The sequence below is a fragment of the Danio rerio genome, chromosome 4 (assembly GCF_052040795.2).
Source record: "Danio rerio strain M-AB ecotype USA chromosome 4, GRCz13ab, whole genome shotgun sequence".
In the NCBI taxonomy this organism is placed as follows: domain Eukaryota; kingdom Metazoa; phylum Chordata; class Actinopteri; order Cypriniformes; family Danionidae; genus Danio; species Danio rerio.
Window position 1 is genome coordinate 1,392,377 of NC_141024.2, and position 23,152 is coordinate 1,415,528.

The 23,152-nt window shown below is 38.1% G+C and overlaps 1 protein-coding gene and 1 long non-coding RNA gene across 11 annotated transcripts in view; one reads left to right on the plus strand and one right to left on the minus strand.

The window, feature by feature from the left end:
• Positions 1-23,152, plus strand: part of LOC148679883 (uncharacterized) — a 759,583-nt gene that overhangs the window by 712,127 nt on the left and 24,304 nt on the right. The window lies entirely within an intron of this gene.
• The window catches only part of fam180a (family with sequence similarity 180 member A), a 42,567-nt gene that overhangs the window by 12,136 nt on the left and 7,279 nt on the right, over positions 1-23,152 (minus strand). Inside the window, exons 2-9 of one of the 10 annotated variants that reach the window (XM_088649917.1) lie at positions 21,125-21,250; positions 12,377-12,613; positions 11,689-12,053; positions 10,392-10,580; positions 7,399-7,492; positions 4,691-4,800; positions 3,140-3,216; positions 2,275-2,365 (exon numbers count right to left, since the gene is read on the minus strand). The gene's annotated coding sequence lies outside the window, so the exon portion shown is untranslated. Of the gene's footprint in view, positions 1-556; positions 1,798-2,274; positions 2,904-3,139; positions 3,217-4,690; positions 4,801-7,398; positions 7,493-10,391; positions 10,707-11,688; positions 12,054-12,376; positions 12,614-21,124; positions 21,251-23,152 lie in introns of those variants that run through there. The other 9 variants (XM_088649919.1, XM_088649915.1, XM_088649922.1 and 6 more) reach the window with 9 other exon arrangements.

The window sequence follows — 23,152 nt, forward strand, 5'->3', positions numbered from 1 at the left end:
TTAAGGTAAAAACCCCGAAAAAATTAAATTAAAAAGTGGAGAATATCATTTTTGTTTTTTTACAAACTTAAAAAAGTGGCATAATTAAATATAATTATTTGATTTAGAATTTTGTTATATGAATGTAATAGATGAAAAAAAAAAAATCAAGATAATGAGGTAATGTAGTTATCCAGGCACAAATATAACTGACACATAAATCTGAATAATAATGCTAATAATAAATAATTATACTTTCAATTTAGTTAAATTTTAAGGGGATTTAGTTTGTGCATGTGAATGTAAAAGTGGAGAAATCCTAAATCCTATTGAGTTTTAAGGCAATGAACTTTTCATTTCTTTTTCAACTTACAAACTTAAAAACAGAGTAATAAGTAGTAGTCATTTAAAGTTTCTTAAATTTGACCAAGATATTTGTTTTATTAAATAGTTTCATCACATGAAAAAAATACTATAGTAATTCATAGTAAATACTATAGATGTTTTTAAACCATACAACAGTAAAGTGTATTATACTAAGTGTATTTGTTCTCTATTTCCACCTAGGGATACTCACCTCGAGGCCTCTAGAGATTATGCAGCGCCATTGATGTGATCCAAGTCCTGTAATAACCGATGATGCCAACCATAGAGGACTTCTAGAGGTCTCCATAATCCTGGACCAGGCCGTATCCTGAGCAGATGCTGTGGTGGTCATGAAGGAGTGGAGAGCATGAGACTGATTCATGAAAGACCCCAGTGACAGACAAGTCTCCGCATTGATACTGCAGGCTCACTTAAACACCCACCGGTGACCTACTCACACCTGCAGCTTCTCCACGATGGACATTCAGTGTTCTCCAGCCTTGCAGCTCTACACAAGAAGTTTGACCAGAGGAGAAATAGTCATGCCCAACGGAGCCTGCTTTCTCTCAAGGTTTTTTCACTTCGGTCAATTGGTGCAGTTTGCTCCTCCACTGTCGCCACTGGCTTACTTGGTTTGGGACTTGTGGAGCTGTGCATGAATTGATTTGCTCTTCAGTGTTTGGACTTATTAAACCAGACGGAACTGGACTAAACTGAACTCTAAAAACTGGACGGACACAGTTTACTGTTACTAGAACTTCTGCGTTCGGCTGCTTTGACATGATCTACATAGTAAAAGCGCTAGAGAAATACAGATGAATTGAATTGAACTGAACAGTTAGTTAATGAATGCTCCAGCATGCTGTAGTATTGTCAATGGTGAACAGATCAAGTGTAAATTGCTCATGCGTGTGTGCTGATGGCCTGTTGGTGGCGCTGTGGGAGTGTGTGTGTACATGTGTGTGTGTCCAGCGCAGGACTCTCGTCTTCAGCAATACTTAAAGGTGTTGTTGTGGGCTCGGGATCCAGGTGGGCGCCCTTGTGAGCCCCTTGAGGTAATTGCTGCTGTAAACCTCAGATATGTAAATGCCCTGCGATTGTTGGCTTTGTGTCTCTGAATAGCTATAATTGCTGCACCGTGATGTCGCGTATAAAAGCACCGGTTTATCTGCTTTTAAAGCGAATGAAAGAGTGCGATGGAGAACAACATCTAAGACACCAGCCCTGCATACGCTAAAGCACACTCCACTGACCTGAGATCTGACCCACAGACACACTTTCACAATCGCAGAGAGCACAACAACACGCACGGAAGAATTTCAGCTGGACTCAAATGTAGCTTTAAACATATGAATCTAAAATAAATCCTGAAAATGTAGAGGAATTACCAACCTACATCACACATGACGTTACATGGGTTCAACCGTGCATAACGTTTGCAAATAGAGACCCGTTGCAATAGCAAACATGTGGTGTTGTGTGGTAGGATGCCAAAGATTGAAAACTTAACTTTTACCGTACACCACACTGCTTTTAATGCCAACCGCAGACTTCTTTGGCTAACAGTCATCATAAGAGCTGAATGGAGTGAGGAGCTAATTAATAATGCTGGACACTGCTGTTATCCTCTTATGTCAGTTAAAGTCTCGCTATGCTGAATCAGACACAGGCCCATGCAGAGACCTTCAAAGGGGCATGTGCAGGATAAAGTTTTGGGTGTTGGGTGTCGCTAGGGCACTTCAGATCACTTTGGAAGGGCACTTTCTATTCAAGACTAAAAAGGGCATGTGCACTGCACAGGTTGAGCCCTAGACACATCACTAGTTTTTGATTGCAGCAATGCTTTCAGCAAACACAGACAAATATGGTGAATTAAACTGCGCACACTGAATGCTGAGAATGAAATGTAAAAATGTTAAGTTCACATACCGTGCCGTACAGCTGCAGTTCACTGTCAGAATGCAGTTGTTCTGCTTGTTGATGATGATGACCCAGGCCTTGTACAGCTCAGTCTTCTTTCCTTAGCCCCTTTCACACATACAGACCTTTCCGGAAAATTACCGGCAATTTTCCGGAAAGCTTGTATGTGTGAACAGGCCCTTTTTGAAAATACCGGTAAATTCGTTCTGGCTATTTTCCGGAAAGAGAAGTTGTAACATTACCGGCAATTTGCCGGAATGCTGCGCTGTGTGAATGCAGAAGGAAGATTGCCGGAAAGAGCGCGTGCACGTCTAGAACGTGCTGACGTGAGACGTCTGCTTTAGCCAATCAGAACAGTCAGACGCATTTACGTCCGCGCGAATTGTGAGAATAAAAGCCTTTGAATATTTTTCCAGACGCATTTAGCTGCTAGAATTTAGTCAGATCACGTTTATATGTTCTTCTTAATGCCAACTGTGTAAATAATCATAGATGAGATGCTCATGATAAGCCGTTGTTTGTTTACCTTCAAGCTCTGCGTGTGCCCATGAAACAGCCCGTGAGCGCCTGCACACACACATATTTCGACATCTCGACATGCGAAAGTGATCCTGCGAAAGTTGTTCACAATATTGATCATCCACAGAGTTTGTAATTTAGTCAAATGTTTAAAAATACAAGCGCAGCCGTTTAAAGCTCATTTGTGGTGAATGATGTCAGAATTTACCGGTATTTTGGAATGGATGTGTGAATGCTCTTTTCCGGAAAAATTCCGTAACGTCCTCGCCTGTGTGAACAGCGCTTTTTTGAATATACCGGTAAATTTCTCTGTAAATTTTCCGGATATTTACCGGTATCACTGTGTGAAAGGGGCTCTTGTCTTTGGCTAGGCAATACCTCTGCTTTTAGCACTACATGGTGTTGAATCTGGTCATCATGGAGCATTATTTCCTGCACATGACCACACAGAACAACATTGTTGGCACCCAAACATTGTAGGCCTTTAACTTCTCTCTTGTAAAATCACTTGGAGTTTCAGTTGTATATTTGGGGCTGGATGCTCGGCCATTTCCTCTCATCTAAGGTCTATTTGGAGGGTGCTATCGCAAAAGTACCTGTCAGATAAACACCGCTCACTTTAACGTTAATTTTGGGTGATGAGCTGTTATAATACACTGAAAGCATTGTGTAAATAACATATATATATATAATATGTAATCAATTTAACTTATCTCTAAGACAACAACAAACTCTGTACCGCATCAGACGTCATTGCTTCGCTGTAAATGCTAGTGCTCCCGGTTGTTGCTACACGCACATCCTGAATATTTACAAACCGGTAATTCGTCTATTGATTCATCATTTTAAAGGGAATGAATTTGGGGATTTAACATGATGTTAATGTAGTTTGTTTACTTATCGAGTAATAATGAGTAAGTAATTATGTAATTAAAATAATGAACTGGGATTTTATATATATATATATACATATATATTAGTGGTGGGCCGTTATTGGCGTTAATGTGCTGCGATAACGCAAGACTCTTATTGCGCGAATAAAAATATATCGCTGTTAATCTGTTCTAAAAGTTGGGTTGGGAGCTGGGTCTGTTCTACGCAAGCTATGATGACTTTCACCTTGATATCTTAGCGCGGATGTATACCAGACCGGTGAGCCGTCTGACAAAAAAGTGCCCTTCTGAATCAAATCAGCAGGATGCCTGACTTTAACTGCAGTTCGGCAGTTTCACTTTCATTCATGCCCCGTGAAAAACTGGGGTATTAGACGCAAATAAGGAGTAAGGACTGGTGAGAGTGTTATTGAGTTTATTAACGCACGCCAAATGAAAAGAAAATAACTTACGCATTTCACGATGTGTGTGTGTGAGTGTGTGTGTGCAGTCCTTTGCTGACAGCCGTGTGTGTGGATCTTGTCGTAAAATATGGCAAAAAGTATTACATGACGATAATAGTTTGATTACGGTGTTTACTTCAATAATGCCACTAATATCTGCAGACTCCACATGTCTTAATTCCACTCCTGTTTAGTTCAGTTATGACTTAAGTGGGATTAAAGTTTCGAGCTTATGTAGGCTACAGTTTAACATTGATGTTTAATTTAGTAAACACAGGCACATCTTATTGAACATCATTTATTTTCATCACCAATTATCATAGTAGAACAGTTCCTCAAGCAGGTTGTGATGCATTTTGGAAACCGGAGATGAGCCCCTGGTCTAATGCGCCACCTGGCTTGAGAAAACCCGTTCTTAAAGACTTATTATTTGGGTAGCACACATATTCTGAATGCAAATGAGCAATTTTAATCTAGATTAATTGTAATGCCTACCTATAATACACACGCACGCACGCACACATACACACACACACAGACTTAAATGAGACGTTCAGCACAGACACTCACCCGCAGGAGGACAGACAGAGACTGGGTCACTCGTGGTGATGATGATGATGATGGTCTGCGGTTTTTCCCACAGTCTCAGTTTACTGATCCTGAATCACAGCACTAAAACACTGACACAAAAGCAAATAAGAAACTCACAAAACTTTTAAACCACTCGAGTGTGTGGAAATGCAGAGGAGATTTCCATTTCTGGGTGAACTGTCCCTTTAATAAGATCCAAGATCTTACACTCAACGTAAGAGTGTTCACAAAGCAACTGATGTTTACTGCTTGCCATGAAAAGGAGAAGGTTTGAGTTGGTTTGAAAAAAAAGAAGACCGTGTGTGCAAATACAGCAAATGCAGGTTTGATCGACAGCACATTTGCATTAGGAGAATTATGGAGAAACAGACGTGTCTTGCTTGTATGAGCGAGATAATCACGCTAATGGAGAAATGTTTTAGACAGCCAGCTGTTTCCACACACTCAAATAAGTGCATCGAGTGTGATTTCACAGAGAGAGAGAGAGACAGAAAGAGAGACAGAGTACGGGAGAGTGAGTGTGTGTGTACTGTATAGACCATTTTGAGAAACGTAAACAAAAAGAAATGTCTCCAGCGTGTTTTCTATTTTACATTTTTCATTTCTCAAGTTTCCGAGAATCCAAAAAGAGCCACATATTGATCAATTTAATTATTAACTAAATATTGGAAAAGTTTTAGTGTTAGATTATGAATAAATTGCCTCTTGTTACAGTTGTAAAATAGTTTGAAAACAAGCAGGAAATGGTCATGGGCCAATGGCAACGCCACATTGAATTTAATTGACATATGAATATTGAAGAATAATAAGATTTATTGAATAATAGTATGATATATATATTCACAGTTCAAGTCAGAATTATTAGCCCCCTTTGAATTGTTTTCTTTTTTAAATATTTCCCACATGATGTTTAACAGAGTCAGGAAATGTTCACAGTATGTCTGATAATATTTTTTCTTCTGGAGAAAGTCTTAGTTGTTTTTTTTAGCCAGAATAAAATCAGTTTTAAATTTTTTAAACACCATTTTAAGGTCAATATTATTAGCCCCTTAAAGCAATTTTTTTTGCGATAGACTCCGGAACAAACCATCATTATACAATAACTTGCCTAATTACCCTAACCTGCCTAGATACCCTAATTAACCTAGCTAAGCCTTTAAATGTCACTTTAAGCTGTATAGAAGTGTCTTGAAGAATATCTAGTCAAATATTATTTACTGTCATCATGTCAAAGATAAAACAAATCAGTTATTAGAGATGAGTTATTAAAACTATTATGTTTAGAAAAGTGTTGAAGAAATCTGCTCTCTATTAAACAGAAATTAGGCAAAAAATAAAAAGGGGGGCGAATAATTCTGACTTTAACTGTATTATATATCTATATTTACTACTACTACGCTTTGCTGTGTTTTTTATAATATTTGCATGTATACTTTTTTATGTAAACTTTATAAATGATTTGCCAATGCATTAGTAACATTTGTAATGCCCATAAAGCAATTATTAAATTGAACAGAGACGGGAAAAAAATCTACCAATCCATCAATCAGAGACACGTACTTCACACAGACAGTATTAATTCTGTCTGAATTTCAGCAAGCCACACACATACAGTATGTAACCTTGTGTATTTATTAATTTTTATTAAATATTATACATAATTAACTTGTCTTTTCTGAAAATACATGGAGTGCTCAGCATAACTGAGTACAACACATTTTGAAAGTGAATATGTTTTATCAATTTCTCAGTGAATATAGACAGTATATTGCTGGTGCCTTTAAGCAAAACAGTTTGATTAAACAGTATATACTTATATATTAATATAAGAACTGGTCACCAAACATCTTTAATGAATCATTTTTCCTTCTCATTAAATTTGCATTTAATAATTTTCACAACATATTACTACAGGGGTCTTACTTTTAGACTGTGACCTTCAGTTAATTAATAGATTAGTTCTAGTTTTGTCTTTGGTACTGACTAATCTAATGTATAAGCACACAAATATTACTGTAAAGCATCCTGGAGAAAATATGAATGTAAAACAGATCTGTGTGTGTGAGAGAAAGTGGATCTGTATGAGTTTAAGTCTGTGTGTGTGTGTGTCTGCGGGGGCCGTGAGTGTCTGACAGCTTAATTGCAGGTGCGCGCGCTCAAAAGCAATTAAAGGCAGAAACACAGACAGACGGAAGCGCGCTCGTGTTTAAGACTCAGATCAGGCTCTGCTGATGAAACATCATCAAATTCACTGAAACGTTCACGCAAACACACACTGAATGCTGATTATTCACACTGTCTCTCGGAAAAAGGCGCGGGTGTGATTGGACGTGGGATGTGGAGTTGAGAGCTAAGACTGAGCGATATCATAAAAATATATTGTATCATAAAACATATAGGAAAATGGCTTTAAAACAATTAAAAACTGCCTTTATTCTAGCCGAAATAAAACAAATCAGACGTTCTCAAGAAGAAAAAATATTAGAGGAAATACTGTCATCAATTTCCTGCTCTGTTCAACATCATTTGGGACATATTTGACAAAGAATACAGATTTCCCAGGAGGGCGAATAACCATATATGCACAAATAAAGCATTGTAAAGCATCCTGTACGTGATAAAAATGAAACAAAAACTAGAAGAGATGTACTCATCTATGCTGGACGCTGTATATCAGGATATTTTACAGCTGTAGCGTGTGTGCAGTGCTGCCGGCGTCTCTCAGACTCCCGCTGGTGGCGTTTAATGAAGCGCGCGGCTGTCAGACGGGGCGGCTCTGACCTGTCGAAAATAGTCACCAACATAAGAGCTGATCCACATCACCCACACAGGCAGAAACGTCCAGAAAAACAGCATATTAGAGCAGAATCAGGAGCACACATCACTGCTAAATCAGAGCCACAAAAATGCCTCATTATATTTGGCATCAACAAAAATATCTCCTGGGTCTTTTGGGTTTAATGACATTATTTTCATGGCAACTAATTACCATGGTATTATAATATATCTGTATGCTTGTGTTATAATTGTCAGACTCGTACATTTAAGATTATCATTGTGTGATTAAAATGATTCAGATTTTAATAAAACATTTTAATTAAATTTGATTAAAAAAATAATTATTCTTTTAATAATTTTTCTTTATGTAATATTTAATGTTGCATTAACACATTTTTATAAGTATAGTCAAATGTATAACATTATATATATATATATATATATATATATATGTGTGTGTGTGTGTGTGTGTGAGTGTAAAATAAAATGTGCATTTCGTGCACAAGTAATTTGTATTTTGGTAACATGAAATATATACACTCACTGGCCACTTTATTAGGTACACCTTACTAGTACCGGGTTTTGCCTTCAGATCTGCCTTAATCCCTAGTGGCATATATTCAGCAAGCTACTGGAAATATTCCTCAGAGATTTTGCTCCATATTGACATGATAGCATCACACAGTTGCTGCAGATTTGTCGGCTGCACATCCATGATGCCAATCTCCCGTTCCACCACATCCCAAAGCTGCTCTATTGGATTGAGCTCTGGTGACTGTGGAGGCCATTTGAGGACAGTGAACTCATTGTCATGTTCAAGAAACCAGTCTGAGATGATTGAGGCTTTATGACATGGTGCGTTATCCTGCTGGAAGTAGCCATCAGAAGATGGAGACACTGTGCTCATAAAGGGATGGACATGGTCAGCAGCAATACTCAGGTAGGCTGTGGCGTTGATGCTCAATTGGTGCTAATGGACCCAAAGAAAATCTCCCCCACACCATTACACCACCACCACCAGCCTGAACCGCTGATACAAGGCAGGATGATCCATGCTTTCATGTTGTTGGGGCCAAATTTTGACCCGACCATCCGAATGTGTGAGCAGAAGTGGAGACTCATCAGAGCAGCAACGTTTCTCCAATCTTCTATTGTCCAGTTTTGGTGAGCCTGTGTGAATTGTAGCCTCAGTTTCCTGTTCTTAGCTGACAGGAGCGGCACCCGGTGTGCTCTTCTGCTGCTGTAGCACATCCGCCTCAAGGTTGGACGTGTTGTGTGTTCAGAGATGCTCTTCTGCAGAGCTCGGTTGTAACGAGTGCTTATTTGAGTTACTGTTGCCTTTCTATCAGCTGGAACCAGTCTGGCCATTCTCCTCTGACCTCTGGCCTCATCAACAAGGCATTTGCGCCCACAGAACTGCCGCTCGCTGGATATTTCCTCTTTGTTGGATCATTCTCTGTACAACCCTGGAGATGGTTGTGTGTGAAAATCCCAGTAGATCAGCAGTTTCTGAAATACTCAGAGCAGCCCGTCTGGCAGCAACAACCATGCCACGTTCAAAATCCCCTTTCTTCCTCATTCTGATGCAACTGCAGCAGATCGTCTTGACCATGTCTACATGCCTAAATGCATTGAGTTGCTGCCATCTGATTGGCTGATGATTAGAAATTTGCGTTAATAAGTAGTTGAACTGGTGTACCTAATAAAGTGGCCGGTGAGTGTATATGCACCATAATAAATCTTGCTGACTCAGCATTTTTAGGTTTATCAAATTAACTTTGAGTACATCAATCAAACTGACATATATTAAGTTAAACTTTGCATAACATACTTAAAATATTATTATTAAAATAAGCTGGCATGATTTTCTGACATATCATTTTTTGACAGTGCACACAAACATGCACACCCACACTTTATTCAATTATATTACATATTCATTATATATAAAATATACATGTATGTAAAAGTGTTGTAATTCTACAGCCTGAGGAGAATATTTAAAAAAGAATCTACATGAAAGGTCAGCTGAAACACAATGCATTATGGGACACAGTATCTCACACGGCATGCATGGAACATTAGCATGCATAATGTATGCAAATATATCAGGCCATGCATACATTAAAATGTACATTCAGCACACTCGATGCACTCTTAATACATATATAATAATAATAAGATAATAATATTTGGCTTACATTATATAAAATATAAAGGTTAATAACGAGTCTCTATATATGAGCGGGTACAGCACACTAAATCGCTGAATTCTTATGTCATTGAGTAAAGTCTTTTAAAGTTCTGGCTGTTTATCGTCTTTGCTGGAGTTACAGATCAGATTAAAGTTGATTCGACACTCGTTTATTCCAGTAACAGATGCTCTACAGCGGCGAATAAAGACGCTCTCACAGAAAAGGAATTGAATGCGCTGCGAGAGAGTGTTTATCTGATCAAACACAAGGCTTTATTAGCGGAGAGACTGAAAACAGCACAACTAATAGAAAGTCTCTAGAGCATTAAAGTCGGTTTCGTTACTAAATCAGACCGAACGCAGATAAACAGCAAAGGAAACAGTCACGACTCCGGTCCTCCGTGTCTTCACACTGTATGCAGAGCAGCACATCAATATTCAATGAGCACGCTTATGACTGACAGCCGGTAACCAAGCAACTCCCTCAAACATTCTGAAAGTGACATCGCTGAAACTCCTTCAAGCATCCAATCTGAAGCATCTCGCATGTTCTAACCTTCAGCATGATGGTGGGAAATGCATTTAAATCAGTGTTCGGGTCAGTGTAAGTGAACTCAATCTGAAAAAACTTCAAATAGGAGCTCTTTAAACTCAATGATCTGAAACAGAAGTCATTTTTACTGCACGTGTCGTGACTTATTTCCATACCTGTAATTTATCTCTGGCGTTTGAGCTCTACCGAAGGTCTTCTTGAGCCCCCGGAAGCATGAAAGCGCCTTCAGTCACAAAAGGACAGTCTGCGTTTCTCATCACTGAAGCAAATGAGCAGCTTTGACCCTCTGAAACTGTAGAAATGCGTCTGACGGCGCTCCATCATCAGACAGGCTCTTGACGAATCTGAAGAAGAAAATCTAGACAGGTTTATGAAGTGAAGCTCGCGGTTATTCAAGTGGAGCTCCTGAAGTTTTGTGGCTCAAGTCCCTCATTCAGAGAGGTTTTTAGAGCATTTCATTTAATCAACAGCTGCTGAAAATCCAATTATTTTACTTCTGCTAAAGTTCTCGCATAAATTATTTTATACGCTATTAATTAACCCCTTATTTACACTCCCAGCTTCATTTAGCGAGTTTCACAGAACATTCACACAATCATCATTAGCTGTCTCTGTACACCTATTTTTGTGTGCATTTTGGAAAAGTGCATAAAATAAATGCTTAATAAAATCAATATGTGCACACAGTTTCATTATTAGCATATTCAGTATTATTATTATTACCTCCAGATAATAATCTTGAGCATCTGTCTGCTTTATTCGCAAAGGTTTTATGCAATATTCCAGTTTATTCCAGTCTAATTTGCATCTTTGGATGGAAGCATAACCAATATGTGAATTTGTGTTTGCCAGATTTTCTGAGCATAACAAATGTAGTTGTTTTGGTCAGAGTAACCAAAGCACAAGCTGTAAAGGCTCCACCCACTTCTGTAAAGGGGGAGGGGCAGTGGAGCTCATTTGTATTTAAAGAGACACACAAAAAAGCATTTTTTGCATCTCCTCAAAATTGACATGCACATACAGCATGACAAATAATCTATGAAGAATTTTGAGCTGAAATTTGACAGATGCATTCTTTGTGACATTTAAGACGTACATTACTATGTAATAGAATGTATTATTACAATAATATGTGACGTCAATCAACTATCTATTCTGTTTCCCTGTGTTTCAGGTATGTTGTTTTTGTTTTGTGTTTTTTTTTATGTCTTATAATCCTTATATTATGCTAAATATGAAACTTTTCTGTCCAGTCACCTTAGGCAGGGCTCCTGGAAGAAGACATTTCTGTTAATCTTTTCCTAAATAATACAGAACAGCAGATATAACAAGGTTGCCTTGATTATTGCAATAAGCAAAGCAGCGTGATGTCGAATCTAGCAGGATTGTATTAATTTCATAAACTACACAGCATCCCATTTTAGATTAAATTGATGTGATGTGATCCAAGACCTGTGAAGAGATGATGCCAACCATCGAGGACCTCAAGGACAACACATACGAAGAGATGATGCAAACCATAGAGGACTTTTAAAGGTCTTCATAATCCTGGACCAGGCCATATCCATAGCAGATGCTGTGGTTGTCATGGAGGAGTGGAGGGCATGAGACTGATTCCCGAAAGACCCTAGTGACAAACGAGTCTTAGCCTTGATGTCACGGGCCAGCCTGAACACCCGCCGGTGACCTACTCACACCTGCAGCTTCTCCACGATGGAGGTCAAGTGATTTCCTCTTCAGTGTTTGGACTGACACAGTTTCCATTTGCTAGAGCATCTATGTTAAGCTGCTTTGACACAGTCTACATTGTAAATTTGCTATAGAATAAAAGATAAATTGAATTTAAATAAATTCAGGCAAACTATAGCATACTAATGCACATATTAATACAACCTGGGCTCATTCTGAAAACGTAGTCCTGCACACGTTTCTGAAGACCACGAAATACGTCCCGGAAGGTTCGTATTTGTGCAGATTTTGCGAATCAAAACTGCGCACATTTTGGCATCTCGACCGTCTCTCACGAGCACTGTTCGCACCAGCGCCGTTCTTGCTAAACCCACCAGAGGTCACTGTCGGCCGACCGGCCATCTGACTGACTGAATGATTGACTGGGCGACCGGCCAATCGACTGACCCACCCTCCTCCTCCTTCCCCCTAAACCCAACCAATTTTACAGATTGGCCCGTCCACCCACTTATTTCCCTTAACCCAACAGACGATTTTCACAAAAGCCATCCAGAAAAAGAAAAGCCTTTACGTTTTCAGATTTTCAACGCATTGTCAACCTCGTTACATACTACATAGCTACATAATTCGCGGTCTCCAGAAACATCCGCAGGACGTTTTCAGAATGAGCCTGTGTTGTGTTGATACCCTGTAATAGAATTATGTAACATCAATATATTTATTCAGTTTCATGTAAAATTTGAAGTATAATGCGGCCACATTAAATAGAATAACGAAAACATTAAGTATATATATTAAGTTTAACTAAATGAAAACAACAGTGTAGAGCTTTGCTTCAGGCTCTCAAAGGGTTTTCAATAGGAAAGCATTGATTTAATCAGGACTTTCTTGTTCTTTTCAGGAATGCAGGCTTAATTCAATTGTGTTGAAAGCGAGGCGTGTGACGGATCGGGCCTGGAGGAGAGTACAGTTACACTCTTTCTGCCTCCATATTGAAGGTCAGAGGACAGTTTCAGATTATTCTTGGAGAGCGGCTCTTTCCCGTCGTTGTTTATGAAGCATTCTGGGATCAAAGTGATCGTGTGTTCATATGCAGATGACAACCTGTAATTTCTACAGTCAAGCAGATCCTCATTACTGACCTTCCCAGAAACACACAGCTCACGAGACCACATTACTGTCAGAGACACTACTTCAAACACTCCGATTTCAGCATTATTCTCTCACTAGCAGCATTAATGCAAGAGTGGGGCATTTCTCATGGTCTATTAGAGTCAATGAAAAACTTGGTACCCTTCAGGCAGTGGAAATGCAAGCCTGATAAAGGTGACCCGTACAGACCTGTACTGTACCAGTCAGTGGAAACGATTTATTAGAAGTGTCTTTTGAACACTTGTGTTGTCTATCGGTGCGTCAGAGAATGATTTTTCCCTTGCATGGATTGATTGGCTTAAGTTATGCATTCACAATGGTATGATGGAGGGGTCAAATGCATATCCACATTATCTATTATTTTAATTATTGATATCATTATTTAAGATGCAGATCAGATTTCTCACTATTTAAAGGATTGTCCCCTCATATATGTTGTTTTGACATCCTTCAGGGGAAGGGGAAGCATTAATTAGGAAGTCAATCCTCTCAACCCACCCCTGTAAATACACTGATGATACAGGAGATATTACTGTAAAACAAAACACTCTAAAACTACAACACACAATCAACTTTCAGCAGTCGCAGAAACAGAAGTGCTGGGAAGCGTCAGACGTGGCGGAGACTCATAAACATTAGTCACAGGCCAACAACTTTCACTTCAGACGGAGACAGATTTAATTAATCACACAGTCTATCTCTGCCCTGAATAACCAAACTTTACTTCTTCCATTAAACTGGAGTGTTTCCCTGTCATATCCGCTCAGATAAGCCCATGTGTGTGTGTGTGTGTGTTTATTAGCAGAACTCCTGTACCTGATATGGGAGTGGAAACGCACCTGCTCATGGGTTTTATCAGTGAATTTGGCAGTCGGTAACAATAAATTCATCCACAGAGGCAGAAAGCGAAGGAAAAGCAGCCAGAGACGCAGAACACTGCAGAGATTCAGACACAGGCAGAACAACCGCAGTCATTTAGCACATCCAGAGACACCACTGGAGCCAAAAACATACTTTCACCAGTAAATCACCATCAAGCCATTCATATTAAATCAGAATTCTGGGATGGGCACTAAAAACCCTAAAAATAAACTAGAATTCTGGGATGAGAACTAAAAACCCTGAAAAATAAACAAGAGTTCTGGGATGAGAACTAAAAACCCTGAAAAATAAACAAGAATTCTGGGATGGGAACTAAAAACTCTGAAAAATAAACAAGAATTCTGGGATGGGAACTAAAAACTCTGAAAAATAAACAAGAATTCTGGGATGAGAACTAAAAACCCTGAAAAATAAACTAGAATTCTGGGATGGGAACTAAAAACCCTGAAAAATAAACAAGAATTCTGGGATGGGAACTAAAAACCCTGAAAAATAAACTAGAATTCTGGGATGGGAACTAAAAACTCAGAAAAATAAACAAGAATTCTAGGATGAGAACTAAAAACCCTGAAAAATAAACTAGAATTCTGGGATGGGAACTAAAAACTCTGAAAAATAAACAAGAATTCTGGGATGGGAACTAAAAACTCTGAAAAATAAACAAGAATTCTGGGATAGGAACTAAAAACTCTGAAAAATAAACAAGAATTCTGGGATGGGAACTAAAAACCCTGAAAAATAAACTAGAATTCTGGGATGGGAACTAAAAACTCTGAAAAATAAACAAGAATTCTGGGATGGGAACTAAAAACTCTGAAAAATAAACTAGAATTCTGGGATGGGAACTTAAAACTCTGAAAAATAAACTAGAATTCTGGGATGGGAACTAAAAACTCTGAAAAATAAAACAGAATTCTGGGATGGGAACTAAAAACTTACTATTTGCAGTTCCTAAAACTTAAACAAGTGACTTTTGTCAGGTAGTGTACACGTGCGACTGGTTTTGTGGTTCACGTACAGTATTTCTCTATGTAAAAATGAATGATGCTTTAATTCCAACAGCTGTGTTCTATACTAAAACTGAAACACAGCCCATTTTGACCAAAATTAGACTGCGATTAGATGAGTTTGAGGGCAGGATCAGACTCCGACAGGTTCCTGTGTGTCCTCAGTGTGCTGTTCAAGTAGCCGAAGGCTCTCATTAGCCGGGAATCACCCAGCTAGTCATACAGACCTCCTGCCATTGAGCTATATTTTAAAAGAAGCCAATTGGGAAAGGATGAAGTGCACAGTAGCATCTCCTCATCACAGAGGCAAACAAGACACACAACCAAGTGAAAACCAGCGCATTAAAAACCTCCCAGCAAATAAAATGCAGCTCCGCAAGGAGGAATCAATAGCATAACACCGACCCCGACCGCACATATCAACAAGAAAATAATCAGTTCTGGGTTCCCGTCCTGCCACTGGACTGCAATATTTACTGGGAATCTGTTCATTTATCATTGGCTCTGAGCTGTTCTGCTGCTCGGGACGCCTGTCAGATGGGTTTTACCCGACGGGACTCTAAAGTGGCTCTGGAAAGGCCCAGCGATGAGCTCTGATTACAATCACTGCTTCCAACTTCACTTTCAGCACTCAAACTTCAGACGAGCCCATATAGAGCCACCATACTGTGATTACAGAGAGCAAAAGAGCTGCTAGATGAGTAACTGCATTCAAAATAGCAGGAGAGAAGCTATGCAGTTTACAGTGTATATATTGGGGCTCCACAATTTATGATTTCAGCATCGATATTGCAATGTGATCATTCGCAGTAGTCGCATCGCAGGACCAGCAATGTTGAGTCTGGATCTATCATTTGCATGTGTTTTTGAGGCCTGTGACTGTATTTTAAAAGCATTCGGTCATTAGAATTTCAGGAAATATGTGTAAATTTACAGAGTAAATGCAGAATTGTGGGGAAGAAAAACTGAAATTGGAAAGTCTGTGAACACAGCATTTCTAAAATCAGAATAGCAAGATATAAATAGGAAGATTTCTGAAAATAAATGAGGGAATGTTCTTTAAGATAGTGACAAACATTTATAGTTAGAATTGTGAGATGACAACATCAGAATTCCCAAAATAAGCCAGACTTCTGAGATGGGAACTAATAACACTGAAAAATAAACCAGAATTCTGAGATGGGAACTAATAACACTGAAAAATAAACCAGAATTCTGAGATGGGAACTAATAACACTGAAAAATAAACCAGAATTCTGAGATGGGAACTAAAAACACTGAAAAATAAACCCGAATTCTGAGATGGGAACTAATAACACTGAAAAATAAACCAGAAATCGTAGATGGGAACTAATAACACTGAAAAATAAACCAAAATTCTGAGATGGGGAACTCAAATACTGAGAAATAAGTCAGAATTCTAAAAACTCAGGAAAAATGTCAGAATTGTCAAATGGGAACTACTAATTCTGAAAAATAAACCAGAATTCTGAGATGGGAAATAAAAGCTCTAAAAAAACAGTCAGAATTCTGAGATGAGAACTAAAAATACATAAAATAAGTCATAATTGTGAAATGGGAACTAAAAACTCTGAAAAATAAATCAGAATTCTGAGATGGGAACTAAAAATACAGAAAATAAGCAAGATTTCTAAGATGGAAACTGAAAAATCTGAAAAATAAGTAAGAACTCTGAGATGGGAACTAAAAACGATGAAAAATAAGTCAGAATTGTGAGATAGGAACTAAAAACTCTGAGATTAAGTCACAATTCTGAAATGGGAACTAAAAACTCTGAAAAATAAACCAGAATTCTGAGATGGGAACTAATAACACTGAAAAATAAACCAGAATTCTGAGATGGGAACTAATAACACTGAAAAATAAACCAGAATTCTGAGATGGGAACTAATAACACTGAAAAATAAACCAGAAATCGTAGATGGGAACTAATAACACTGAAAAATAAACCAAAATTCTGAGATGGGGAACTTAAATACTGAGAAATAAGTCAGAATTCTAAAAACTCAGGAAAAATGTCAGAATTGTCAAATGGGAACTACTAACTCTGAAAAATAAACCAGAATTCTGAGATGGGAAATAAAAGCTCCAAAAAAACAGTCAGAATTCTGAGATGAGAACTAAAAATACATAAAATAAGTCATAATTGTGAAATGGGAACTAAAAACTCTGAAAAATAAATCAGAATTCTGAGATGGGAACTAAAAATACAGAAAATAAGCAAGATTTCTAAGATGGAAACTGAAAAATCTGAAAAATAAGTAAGAACTCTGAGATGGGAACTAAAAACGATGAAAAATAAGTCAGAATTGTGAGATAGGAACTAAAAACTCTGAGATTAAGTCACAATTCTGAAATGGGAACTAAAAACTCTGAAAAATAAATCAGAATTCTGGGATGGGAACTAAAATACTGCGAAATACAACAGAATTCTGAGAAGGAAACTAAAATACTGCAAAATAAGTCAAAATTCTGGGATGGGAACTAAAAATACAGAACATAAATAAGATTTCTGAGATGGGAACTAAAAACTATGAAAATTAAAACAGAATTCTGAGATGGGAACTAAAAATACAGAAAAATAAGTCAGAATTCTGAGATGGGAACTAAACTGAGATTAAGTACTCTGTAAAAATGATTTGAAATATTAAAGAAGTCAGAATTGTATTGTAAACTAAAAATAGCAAAACAAAACCCAGAAGTGAGAGATGTGAACTTAAAAGTCTGAAAAACGTCATATATGCAACACATAAACAAAAAAAGGTCAAAGGTGTGAGTCACAATTATTATTATTATTATTACTTTTTCTTCTTATTCCGAGTCCTCCAGAGAGAGGAGAGCTGTGCTGAAATGTGAACTTTTCTCATAAGATCCTCTCTTGCTCTGATACAGTATAATATGTCTAGCAGGTCTGATAAGAGTGAAATAAAGGCCGGATATTGCATGCATCTCTATCCCAGCTTGAGATCTGACAGCTGCGGGACCTTTTCTCTCTGGGCCTCTGGATCCTTCACATTAATTGTCTCAAACTCAATATATGCCCTTTCTAGTAGGTTTGCCCGAACATTCATCGCTCTGACAGCAGACTGATTGCTATTTCCATCTCAGATGTGCAGATGTAGCAGCTTTTCGGCGACTCTGAGCACAGAATAAAGGTTACTTCCCCGACTGGACGCTTCTGGAGCCAAACTATTTGCAGAGACTCTTGATTCCAGCGAAAACAAACAGAGATCCAAGACTTCAGATTCCATTCAACGCCTCTTCCGGGATTTGCTCCAGTCACAGTTCCAATAGTCTTCCCAATCTGTAGCAGTGCTCCAAAAGCCAGTGACCTCCTCTGCTGTTTACTGTCTACATAGGCAGAACACTTATAAGTAAGCACTTGATGCGAGTAAGGGAATGATTGGAACTCTTTACATGGACAACGACTACAAAATTACAATGGATAAAAGAACACTGAAGTTTCCAGTTCAGTTGGAGAACGATTACATTATATTCATTCATTTCTCCTTCGGCTTAGTCCCTTTATTAATCAGGGGTCGCTACAGCGGAATGAACCAAAAACTTATACAGCATTTGATTTACACAGTGGATGCCCTTCCAGCTGCAACCCAGTACTGGGAATCACACATACACACTCATTTTTTTTACACACACTCATACGTTTAGTTAATCAATTCCCCTACAGCGCATGTGTTTGGATTGTGGGGGAAACCGGAGCACCAGGAGGAAACTCACAGCAGCACGGGGAGAACATGCAAACTCGACACAGAAATGCCAACTGACCCAGCCGAGGCTCGAACCTGCGACCTTCTTGCTGTGAGGCCACAGTGGTTAGCACTGATCCACATTGTCGCCCTTGTTTGTTTATCATGCTATATATTGGTATTTTTATTAGTCAAATATTGTTTTAAGAGTGTGTTTGACACATTTCAGGGATTTGTGCTGCAATCCCCTGTCCTGTCACACTTTAAATAAACTAAACTAATGTTAAATTACATTACACATATACAGTGCTCAGCATATAAGATGCTGTGCAATATTATACTTGTGCGTAAACATTAGATTAGTCAGTACTAATGCCAAATCTGGAGCTTATCTAACAAAATTACTGAATGAAATAAGCACACTCAAACTGATATAGTGGAGAACATGTATTATAATAATTTTTAAAAGAGAAAAAAAAAATAGTTAAAAATTAAGTTGAAATTTTGTAGTTTGTACATTTTTTTGCAATAATTTACTTCAATTTAAATGTATTTTGTAAAGATGTTTGCTGACTAAATATTTTTTTAATAAATATTAAATAATTTTTAAAGAGGAAACATCAAGAGAAACAAACAATATTTAAATTCAGTTTACATTTTGTAGTTTGTATTTTTTCTGCAATGTAATTTAATTTGTAATATTTTACTTCAATTTAAATGTATTTTTTAAAGATGTTAGATGACGGACGTGTTATTTTAATACTTATTGAATAATTTCTAAAAAGAGGAAACAGAAAGAGAAACAAAAACAAATATTTAAATTAAGTGGAAATTATGTAGTTTGTACATTTTTTGCAATATTTTACTTGAATTGAAATTTATTTTCTAAAGATGTTAGTTGACTAAAATATTATTTGAATAAATATTAAATAATTTTTAAAAGGTGGAAACATCAAGAGAATTTTTTCTTTTAAATTAAGTTTACATTTTGTAGTTGGTATTTTTTACAAGGTAACTTAATTTGTAATATTTTTTTCTTGAATTTAAATGTATTTTTAAACATGTTAGATGACTGAAATATTATTTTAATAAATATATCTGTTTAATAAATCTGTTTTGATCATGTGTATCAAATGAAATGGATAAAAATACTCATTTATCCTGAACACTCTGTCTATATATACACACACACACACACACACGCACACGCACACATGCGCACACACACACACACACACACACACACACACACACACACACACACACACACACACACACACACACTTTGTTTATTATCATTTCTCTTTACTCCTCTGACATCTTCTTAAAGCCTGACATACTAAACAATATTCAGAAATAGAAAACTCCATGTAGTTTTCTTAAATAACAGCATGCAATACAACAACACAAACAAATAAACCTTTCGTGTAAAACTGGAGTTGATTTAAAGCCTTGAGCAGATAATTTCACCACTGAACAGAGAAAGTAAAGGTTCTGGAAACAAACGCATCTCAGAATCAAGAATTACTACCAAAACGTGATAAACCACTGCTTTCAACCATGCCTTTTTCAAGCTCTTTGCTACCAAATATACACAAATATAGTCTTACCTTCATTTAATTGTGGGAGGTTATTAGCAATCCCTCTCTTATCTTCAGGCACTAAGAAAAATTATTATAAGTAGTACAGACATCAAACTCTAATGGAAAATACAGTTGCAAATCACCACCATACAAGTGATAATTAACATTATATTGCCTAACAACTGACCCCAGGGGCAAAACATATACAGAAAACAAAGTTGGACCGAGTGCTGATCCCTGTGGGACGCCTCAGGAAATAGTAGCAGATGCAGAAACATGATCTGCAATTTTAAAAGAGCACGTCTTATCCAGCAGATACAATTACAACCACTTTAGGGCTACAACATTGATCCCAACATGATCTCTGAGAGTTTCTATTAAAACTACATGATCTGTTGTTTCTGTGCTCAATCTAATATTAATAAAGCAACAGTTTTCAAACAGTCAATACTCTGCAAAATGCCATTAATGACCTTTAATAATGCCGATTCTCTACCATGTTTGGTCCTAAATCATATTTTTTCCCCAATACCTTTTAAAAAGGCAAATAACATCATTTTTGATTAAAGATTACCAAAACAATTAATTTTTCCACAGTGGATTAACAGTCACAGATTAATTGCTCACCTTAAGATTAACAATGTGCACCCACAAAACAAACGTAAACTCGACTTTAAGTGTAACACAATACTTTGCAACTGGTGTTCATTTATAACCATAACCATGTGATGTGTATATGATGGCCATACTATTTACATTTCTGTGTTTGTGAGGTAATCAGAGAGTGAAACAGATCGAGAGTGTCGTCCCTTCATTACTCAGAAGGCACCAGTGCTCGCCTACATACCACTCTTTTATTTGCAGTTAAACTCCTCTTAATAGCAGTAGAGCAGGATCAGTTTCCCAGCGAACGCTCCTCCAGTTGCGGCCGACTGAAGACAGCGGACTCTGATGAAGGGAAACAGAGATCCCACTACAGAAAACACACATACACACACACACTTAGAAATCTTAATCACCTTAAAATCTCAAAACATGAGCTAAATGAAACCTTAACAATAACAATAATCCCCCCATAATGTTATGGAAATGTTGTGGTTTTTGTAAGCTGTGCTGCAGCATAAACACCCTGCCGCTTCAGTGCCGTGTTCCTTCAGTAGCATGTTATTACCGTCACTCTACCGCGGTACAGACTGAAGGCGGAGGCTCTCGTCACATTAGTGAAGACAATAACAATGATCAGGCTAATTTGAATTTGATGCTTCATTAAGCACAATTTAGGGCTAGATGATCATTAGCTGATGCTGCGTGAGCCGAGTGAAAACTGTAACACAGACTGACTGACTCTGTGTGTGTGTGTGTGTGTGTGTGTGTTTGAGTCAGAGTGATTGTGTGTGCATGTGTATATGTGTGTGTTAGTTGGTATGCCAGCATATTAGCATAATGCAATTTATATGATCCAGTAATAAAATGTGAATTTGACTAGTGATTATAGAGTATTCATCAAGTGGAAGACTTGAGACTTTTGTGTTGCTGAAAGAAGTCTTAGTGCTCACCAAAGCAGCATCTATTGAACTAAAATACAGAAATGTTTGTCGATCGTCAGATGATGTGACATTGAAGACTGGAGTAATACTGAAAAATCAGGAATTATTTAAAAAAAATAAATGACACTAAAATTTATTCACAAAGGAAAACGGCTATGTTTAATCCACATGAATATTTCACATTGTACTACATTACTGATCAAATAAATCCAACCTTAGAAAGCATAAGAGACTTCTTTCAATATATACACTCACCGGCCACTTTATTATGTACACCTTACCAGTATCAGGTTGGAGCCCTTTTGCCTTCAGATCTGCCTTTATCCTTCGTGGCGTAGATTCAGCAAGCTACTGGAAATATTCCTCAGAGATTTTGCTCCATATTGACATGATAGCATCACACAGTTGCTGCAGATTTGTCGGCTGCACATCCATGATGCCAATCTCCCGTTCCACCACATCCCAAAGCTGCTCTATTGGATTGAGCTCTGGTGCCTGTGGAGGCCATTTGAGGACAGTGAACTCATTGTCATGATCAAGAAACCAGTCTGAGATGATTGAGCTTTATGACATGCTGCGTTATCCTGCTGGAAGTAGCCATCAGAAGATGGAGACACTGTGCTCATAAAGGGATGGACATGGTCAGCAGCAATACTCAGGTAGGCTGTGGCGTTGATGCTCAATTGGTACTAATGGGCCCAAAGAAAACCTCCACACAATTACACCACCACCACCAGCCTGAACCGCTGATACAAGGCAGGTTGGATCCATGCTTTCATGTTGTTGAGGCCAAACTCTGACCCGACCATCCGAATGTGTGAGCAGAAATGGAGACTCATCAGAACAGGCAACGTTTCTCCAATCTTCTATTGTCTAGTTTTGGTGAGTCTGTGTGAATTGTAGCCTCAGTTTCCTGTTCTTAGCTGACAGGAGCGGCACCCGGTGTGCTCTTCTGCTGCTGTAGCCCATCCGCCTCAAGGTTGGACGTGTTGTGTGTTCAGAGATGCTCTTCTGCAGAGCTCGGTTGTAGCGAGTGCTTATTTGAGTTACTGTTGCCTTTCTATCAGCTGGAACCAGTCTGGCCATTCTCCTCTGACCTCTGGCATCAACAAGGCATTTGCGCCCACAGAACTGCCGCTCACTGGATATTTCCTCTTAGTCGGGCCATTCTCTGTAAAATCTAGAGATGGTTGTGCGTGAAAATCCCAGTAGATCAGCAGTTTCTGAAATACTCAGAGCAGCCCGTCTGGCAGCAACAACCATGCCATGTTCAGAGTCACTTAAATCCCCTTTCTTCCCCATTCTGATGCTCACGTTGTACTGCAGCA